The sequence below is a fragment of the Dromiciops gliroides genome, chromosome 4 (genome assembly GCF_019393635.1).
Source record: "Dromiciops gliroides isolate mDroGli1 chromosome 4, mDroGli1.pri, whole genome shotgun sequence".
Taxonomy (NCBI): domain Eukaryota; kingdom Metazoa; phylum Chordata; class Mammalia; order Microbiotheria; family Microbiotheriidae; genus Dromiciops; species Dromiciops gliroides.
Window position 1 is genome coordinate 217,614,110 of NC_057864.1, and position 8,396 is coordinate 217,622,505.

Genomic DNA, 8,396 nt, shown 5'->3' on the forward strand with positions numbered 1-8,396 from the left:
GAGAGGGTAAGGCCTCAGTTTCCTCATCTGTAAAATAAGTCATTTGGACTAGGTGGCCTCAGATTATCCAAGTGTAGATCTATGGTTCAGCCAACTCCTGGAATCCCAGACCATGGGATACCATACCTACTTCTTGGAATCAAACAAAGTAGGCTTGGTGAGGCAGTAAGATACCATGGAAAGAGTGCTTGGGGTATTTTGGGGTAAGAGAATCTGGATTCAAATCCTAGCTCTGCCATAAAACTATATTTCTTTGCCCCTCAGTCTCCTCAACTATGATGCTCTGACTTCCTCATATGACAGTATAACTATTATTTGAGACAACATCTGAGAAGGTCCCAAGGGAAAAGACTGTAAAGTGTTGTCTCCTCAGGCCACAAGACCTGTGGAAAGCCCCTTCCCCTGCTGTGTAGCAACAGGATGCATCAGGAAAGCCCTAGTCTATCTTCAGCTAGTCAGTATAGAACAGGGACAGAGTAGGGATGTGAGCCAAATTAGCAGAACTGACCCCTAGAATTGACCTGGAGTAGCCTAGCCTAAACTGCACATGCTTAATAGTCTTATTAATATTAACTCACGGGGCAGCTAGGTGGTGCAGGGGATAGAGCACTGGCCCTGGATTCAGGAGGACCTGAGTTCAAATCTGACCTCAGACATTTGACATTTACTAGCTGTGTGACCCTGGGCAAGTCACTTAACCCCAATTGCCTCACCAAAAACAAACAAAAAATAAAAATATTAACTCACACACCCCTAGGAGGAGATTTTATATTATAATGAGACATGCGATGTATGAAGTGGGAGTACTGTATGTGGAAGTTTGGTTCATTAAGTGTGATGGACGTGAAGATTGTGACTCTGTAGTACTCCACCAATGATAGGGACTAGTGGAAAGAAGCTCACTGTGACAGGCATTAGTGTGGTACTTCTCTGAGGTGTCCACCTGCTCTTCAGACCACTAAATAAAACTTGTTTTACTCACTTCTCATGGTGGTCCCATGGAACATTGTGGGGGCATTTTTTGCACACTCCCATTCAGCCTTCTCCATATCTCACCTATCACATTTCCAAGGTGACACCTACAGAAACTTTAAGGATGTTTTGTAGGGATCTTCCTCCCCAAATGTAGGTGGGAAGAGGATTTTTGTTCTCTCTTGATTGTTATTCATAAGCAACAGTCTTTGAGTTGGTGATGTTAGGAAGATGGTGATCTCAAATTTTAGAACTATAAATAGCAACAAAAAAATGAGAAGGAAATACTTAAAAAGGCAGTACTTCTCTGCCTAATAAGAGAAAGGAAGTCTGGTAGAGAAAATGGAGAAGAAAGTTCAAAGATAAATAGAGAGGATGCAGGTATGTATGACAGTTTGTAAGAACTAATGCAGAATACAACCAGTCAGAAAACAACTCCTGGAGCAGCAGAACCCACAAAAAGAGGGCTGAGATTATTTTCCAGTTAAAGACACCTTAGAAGTTCGGCAGAAGGGGAAGCCGGGCTGGGAGTGGAGTCCAGCTCCACAATCATGCCAACACAGATACAGCTCCAGGCAGGCTGCACCAGAGAAACTTACCCCCGAGCCTCCAAATCAGCTGCAGTGCTGGCATCTTCTGGAACTAAGTTCATGGTCTCATGAGAGGGCTGAACAGCTGGCCAGAGTGGGGAGGGAGGAGGGAGAATCTACGGGGGTGTCAGCAGGAGCTACAGGGGGATTTGGATATCCTACCTCAGTGGGAACCAGGAAGAAACCTTGAGTGGTGGAGGCCCAGGTGGGGGAAGGGTGCAGGCTTGTCAGAGCTAGCAACCAAGGCACATACAGTTTTGCTGTCTGGTTGATTGACAAGTTGGCCTGGGGTTATCTACTGTAAGAAAATGATGGGATTGGCCAAAAGCCCCAACCCCAAAAGCCCCAGCTGGGATTGATTGGATTAAGATTGATCGGATTGACTGACTTCACTGATTAACTCACTTAAAGTTAATTTAATTAAAACCATACCTTCCTGGCCCTCAAGAGGGTGTGAACTCTGACCTCAACATGGGACCACCCTCAAGTCCTGTGGACCAATAGATTTGGTTCATGCTAGCCAATTAGCTTGAAGCAGTGTGTAAGGACCACCTCTCCTCTGACCCATAAAAAACTTTCACACACACAGTTACTTGGTGGCAGTTCTTTGGTGGACAGACTTGTGGTAGAGGAGGACTTGAGGAAGAACCAGACCAGGCTGGAGCTCTAAGCTAGATAGACCCTTTCTTAACTTTCTGACCCAGGTGTTCTCTTTTTACTAATACCTGGTATGCTTTAATAAATGCTTAATGCCCCAAACTGGTGCTAAAGCTTCTCATTTATATTAGAAACCCTAGCTAATTTCCCCTACACTTGGGACAGGAATAAGGCGACCACACATTTAGTTTTACTCATCACACTACAGACCAGAGAAAGGGCCAGGCAAATGAAGCAACTGTGCTCTCATTAAATCATAACACCTGGGACCCCCTGAAGTTTGGGACAGTATATCCTTGAAGCAGGACCCCACACTAAGAAGGAGTTAAAAGTCAAGTGAAAGACGGAAAGGATGAGAAGGCAGAGAAAATTGTGAACCATAGAAAGCTTCTTTAATGACAAGGAAGATCAAGGTGCACCCTCAGAAGACAATAGGGACCGCCGCTGCCGCCGCCACGGCCACGGCGCCATTTTCCCAGAGCGAGAAGCAGTGACACTGAGCGGGCGCAGGGGGCTGAGCCCGGGCAGTGGCAGTAGAGGGGGTGGCACAGACACTGTGAGCAGCGGACCGCCACCGCCGCTCCTTTCCTACTGACTGCTTGACTGCTCCCGCTCCTCTCCCCCCCCCCCCGCCTCCTCCTCCTCCTCCTCCTCCTCCTCCTCCTCCTCCTCCTCCTCCTCCTCCTGCTCTTCATCCACCTCCTCCTCCAGTCACTCGTGAAGAAGAAGAGCCTGCGCTGCCGCTTGGGAGGGGGTGTGTGGAGCTCGGTGCCGACTACCCCGCGACTCCGCAGGTCAGGTCCCGGTCGTCTGGAGAAAAACCTCGGGGGTCGGTCCAATAACGGGGTTCGGGTGCCTGGTTTGTGAACATCACAGGGTTTGTGGATGTACTTAGATGTTTGCAATGAGCACTGTGGCTTGCATGCCCCAGTGTTTTGGATACCAATGCATAGGACTTCCGTAGTAATCGAATTTATCAGAAACGAACGTCATGAGCATAGTGATCCCACTGGGGGTTGATACAGCAGAAACTTCATATTTGGAAATGGCTGCAGGCTCAGAGTTAAAATTTGAGAGGCAACATGGAATAATGGAAAGAACACTGGACTTGGAACCAAGAGAGATGAATTTGAATCATGCCTCCAGTACTACCTCTGTCATGATGGGCAAGTTACTTAACATCTATGTAAAATAAAGATAATACCTATATTACCTACCTCACAGGGTTGTTGTGAGGATCAAGTGCATAGCTCTCAGTAAACTCTAAAACATTATATAAATCCCAAATGATCTTAACAATAATTTACACTTTTGGAACTATAAGATGGACAAAAGTAGATTAGGAAAACATTCTAACAAAAACCTATTGTATAATAAAGAATCCTCCTGTAACATATATATTATCTTTCTATAATATATCTTTGTCAGAAAAGGAGAGTTGGTTGCAGTTGTCAAAATATATGATAAATAGGTTGTAACTTACAAAAATACTTCTAGAATAAATTTCATCAAATATTAATAATGGTTAATCACAGGTACAATGCCACTGTCTTTGTCAAATGCAACTGAAAGTGGTTTACCTCTAAGCTGAACCTCTGAAGCAGCTAGGATCCAAGAGTATAATTTAAAGGTCCATGTGACCTGAACCAATAATACCTCAATAAAGAAGCATCAACTAAATGGCTTAGCCATTTAGTTTCGGTTCTAGATATGGAGGGATCATGAGGATAATGATCACATCATGCCAGAAATTGTATAAGGGTTATCCCTAAGGAGCTTGGACTTATTGACCACTGAAGATTGTTAGAAAACTGTAATGATTCACTTCTGTTTTCAAAAATTTAGCACCTACCAAATAAACAGACAACTTGGTGGTGAAAAAAAAAGACAATAGCAACATCAGGGCCCCTACATCTAAAGCTTCCAAGAAAAATATGAATTGGTCTCAGGCCATAGAGGCACTCAAAAATGACTTTCAAGATAAAGTTAGAAAGGTAGAGGAAAAAAATGGAAAGAGAAATGAGGATGATGCAGGAAAGACATGAGAAAAAAGCCAACAGCTTGAAAAGCCAAATGGAAAAGCTCTCTGACAAGAATAATTGCTTAAGAATTAGGATTGAACAAATGGAAGCTAGTGACTTTATGAGAAACCAAGATACAATAAAACAAATTCAAATGAATAAAAAAAGAGGGAAATGTGAAATATCTTCTTTTATTTTAAAAAAATTTAGTAATGGCTTTTCTTCCTTCCTTCCTTCCTTCCTTCCTTCCTTCCTTCCTTCCTTCCTTCCTTCCTTCCCTCCCTCCCTCCCTCCCTCCTTTCTCTCTTTCTCTCTTCCTCTCTTCCTCCCTTTCTCCCTTTCTTCCTTCCTTTCTTTCTTTCTTTCTTTCTTTCTTTCTTTCTTTCTTTCTTTCTTTCTTTCTTTCTTTCTTTCTTTCTTTCTTTCTTTCTTTCTTTCTTTCTTTCTTTCTTTCTGGCCAATGAGGGTTAAGTGACTTGCCCAGGGTCACACAATTAGTGTCAAGTGTCTGAGGCCAGATTTGAACTCAGGTCCTTCTGAATCCAGGGCCGGTGCTTTATCTACTGTGCCACCTTGCTGCCCCCCCACCCCATGAAATATCTTCTTGAAAAAAACTGCTGACCTAGAAAATAGATCCAGGAGAGAGAATTTGAAAATTATTGGAGAAAAAAGAAAAAAATAGTGGGGGCAGCTATTGACTGAACAAGCTGTGGTATATGAATGTAATAGAATATTATTGTGCTATAGGAAATGACAAGCAGGATGATTTCAGAAAAACCTGGAAAGACTCATATGAACATCGATGTATAGTGAAGTGAGCAGAACTGGGAGAACATTGTGCACAGTGACAGCAGTATTGTTCTATGAGTAATTGTGAATAACTTAACTACTCTCAGCAACGCAATGATCCAAGACAATCCCAAAAGGCTAATGATGAAGCATACTATCCACCTCCAGAGAAAGAAGTGATATTGATTGAACACAGACTAAAAAAAAAAAGAGTACTTGTGGATTGTATATATATAATCTATATCAGATTGGTTGCTGTTTTGTGGAGGGGGGAGGAAAGGGAGGGAGGGAGAAAAATTTGGAACTCCTAAATCTTATAAAAATTAATGTTGAAAACTACTGGAAAAAATAAATAAGAAATAAAGCAAAAAATAATAATAATAATAGATTCAGAGGGAATCAAGATGGTAGAAAGTAGAAGGAAGTACAGCCCAGCTTCCCCCTATACCTTCTCTGCAAATTCTGATCTAAGAAAGAAAAAAATATTTTCCAGCCCACATTAGTCATGGACAATAGGGACAGGGTCTGGTCAAGATCTCAGGGCATTTGGAACATTCTAATGCCCAGAGACTGCTAGAGAGCACCAGGACAGGAAGCACAGGGTCATGAAGAAGACCCAGGGAATCCTTTAATTAGAATGTGGGGCAGAAATGGGTGCCTTCTGGCAGTTCTGTCACTCACTACCCAGCTCCAGATCACAAATCCAGGGCAGATAGAGGAGGAGACTTAAGCCTGGGGGTAGGGGGGCGGTGGCAGAGAGGGACAGTCATGGTCATGAGCCCTGTGTGCTGAGAAAAGAACAAGTTCAAAAGCAAATAGCAGTCTATGGCCATATCACCCTGAACACGCCTGATCTTCCTTAACTCGGATGCTAAGCAGGGTCAAACCTGGTTAGTACTTGGATGGGAGACTGCCTGGGAATACAGGGTGCTGTAGGCTTTTTTAAAAAAAGAAGCAAATAGCAGCTCTGTGCTCAGCACTAAGAATACAAAGAAATTTTTTTTTAATTGTCCCTGCTCTCAAGGAGCTCATATTCTTTTTTTTAAATTTAATAAAAGTTTTTTATTATTTTCCAGTTACAGGTAAGGATAGTTTTCAACATTTGTTTTCATAGGATTTTTAGTTCCAAATTTTTCTCCCACCCTCCCTTCCTTCCCTCCTCCCCAAGACAGAAAGCAGTCTGAGATAGGTTATATATGTACAATCACATTAAACATATTTCTGCATTAGTCATATTGTGAAAGAAGAATCAGAGCACAAGGGAAAAACCTTGAAAAAGAATGAAAAAACAAAACAAAACAAAACAAAACACCCAGCCCCAAAGTAGAAATAGTGTGGTTTAATCTGCATTCATAATCCACAGTTTTTTCTGGATGTTGAGAACATTTTCTATCATGAGTTCTTTGAAATTGTTTTGGATCATTGCACTGTTGAGAAGAGCCAAGTCTATCACAGTTGTTCATCACACAATGTTGCTGTTACTGTGTACAGTGTTCTCCTGGTTCCGAAGGAGCTCATATTCTAATGAGGGAGATAGACTGTAAATAACTATGGACATAGAATAAACAAACACGTGTGTGTGTGTGTGTGTGTGTGTGTGTGTGTGCATGAATTTGAACTGATTTTTGAACTTTGCTCAAATGATTTAAACCCCCAGCTTTCTCAAAAGGTAGTCAAGAGAACAGTTTATATGATATAACTACTAGCAGGTGTTAAGGGCTAAAATTCTAGCTAGTCCGTCTAAAATATCTAATGAGTGGTCACCAATAAATTATAAGCTTTAGCAAGAGTTAGACTTTTAAGCATTTATTAAGGACAATAAGAATTTGGTAAAGAGAGAGAGAAAGGCCTAGATTCCTATCTATTAAAGGGAGAGCGTATTTCTAGCTCCCTTCTCCGCCGGAGTCCTCAGGAAAGAGAGCGAGACAGAGTGCCAGTCTCTTCCTTCTTCCTCCCACTAGCAAACATCACTTCCTAACGCCAAAGAAAAGACACATGTTCTTGCCCTCAAAGACCTTCCTTTCATGGCGGAACTTTTCTACAGTAAGTCTCCAGCAGGTGGCATCATTCCAATCATTACACAGGTTCTCCAGAGCCAGTATATAAACGTGTAGGTGAATAAAAAGCCAATTAAAACATTTGTTGTGAATATGGAGCCACATGATTTGACCCTGATCCACATACATGCAAAGTGAGGTAATCCCTATCTGCCATCAGTATTTCCTTCATAGGGAGCTGATAAAATCTGCTGCTAAATGAGATGCTCCAAAAGATGCCCAATGGAGACAACAGAGGCCTTTTTAATGATTCATTTCAGAGAAGGACAGAGGAGAGAGTATTTTGATTGAATTTTTAACTCAGTTTTAGTCCTATATGATCAGAGAGCTAGAAGGTCTAATGCAATCCCTTCATTTTACAGATGAGGAAACTGAGGCCCAGAAACATAAAGTAATTTCCCAAGTTCACTCAGTATCTAAGCTAGGATATCAATTTTCTACATGTCTGATTCTCTTTCCACTGCTTACACTGGAATGGATCCTCCACCCTACACATCTACCCTCCTCTCCACCAGCTAGGTATGAAAAATGTCAGTAAGCCTGTTTTGTCTGTGAAGAAACTAAGGCTTAGAGAATCATAGGATTTATACCTGGATGGGACCTTTGGTTTTTTTTAGTCATTTTCAGTTGTGTCTGACTTTGATCCCATTTGGAGTTTTCTTGGCAAAGATAGTGGAGTGATTTGCTGTTTCTTCTTCACTTTATTTTACAGATGAGGAACTGAGGCAAACAAGGCTAAGTGCCCAAGGTCACACACAGATAGTAAATGTCTGAGGCTAGATATGAACCTCAGTCTTTCTGTCTCCAGGCCCTGAGCTCTTTCCATTGCACCACCTAGCTGCCTTGGATGGGATTGTAGAGATCATTTTGTCTAGTAGTTCTCAGACCTTTTGGTCTCAGGACCAAATACTCTTTATGCTCTTAAAAATTAGTGAGGGGGCAGCTAGGTGGTACAGTGGATAAAGGACTGGCCCTGGATTCAGAAGGACCTGAGTTCAAATCCGGCCTCAGACACTTGACACTTACTAGCTGTGTGACCCTGAGCAAGTCACTTAACCCCCATTGCCCCACAAAAACCAAAAACAAAATAAAAAAATTAGTGAGGATACCCCCAAAGAGCTATGTGGGTTATATCTATTGGTATTTATCATATTGGAAATTAAACCTGATAAAATTTTTAAGATAATTATTAATCATTAAAAATATCAATAGTCAACCTATTAAATTATCATAAATGATGTTCATGTAAAAAATAGATATTCTCCCAAATGAAATTTATTGAGAAGAGTGGCATTGTTTTTGTGTATTTT

The 8,396-nt window shown here is 41.7% G+C and overlaps 1 pseudogene; it reads left to right on the top strand.

Annotated features, from left to right (window-relative positions):
* Positions 1-5,850: 5,850 nt before the first annotated feature.
* LOC122726835 lies at positions 5,851-5,968 on the top strand (annotated as a pseudogene).
* Positions 5,969-8,396: the final 2,428 nt, after the last annotated feature.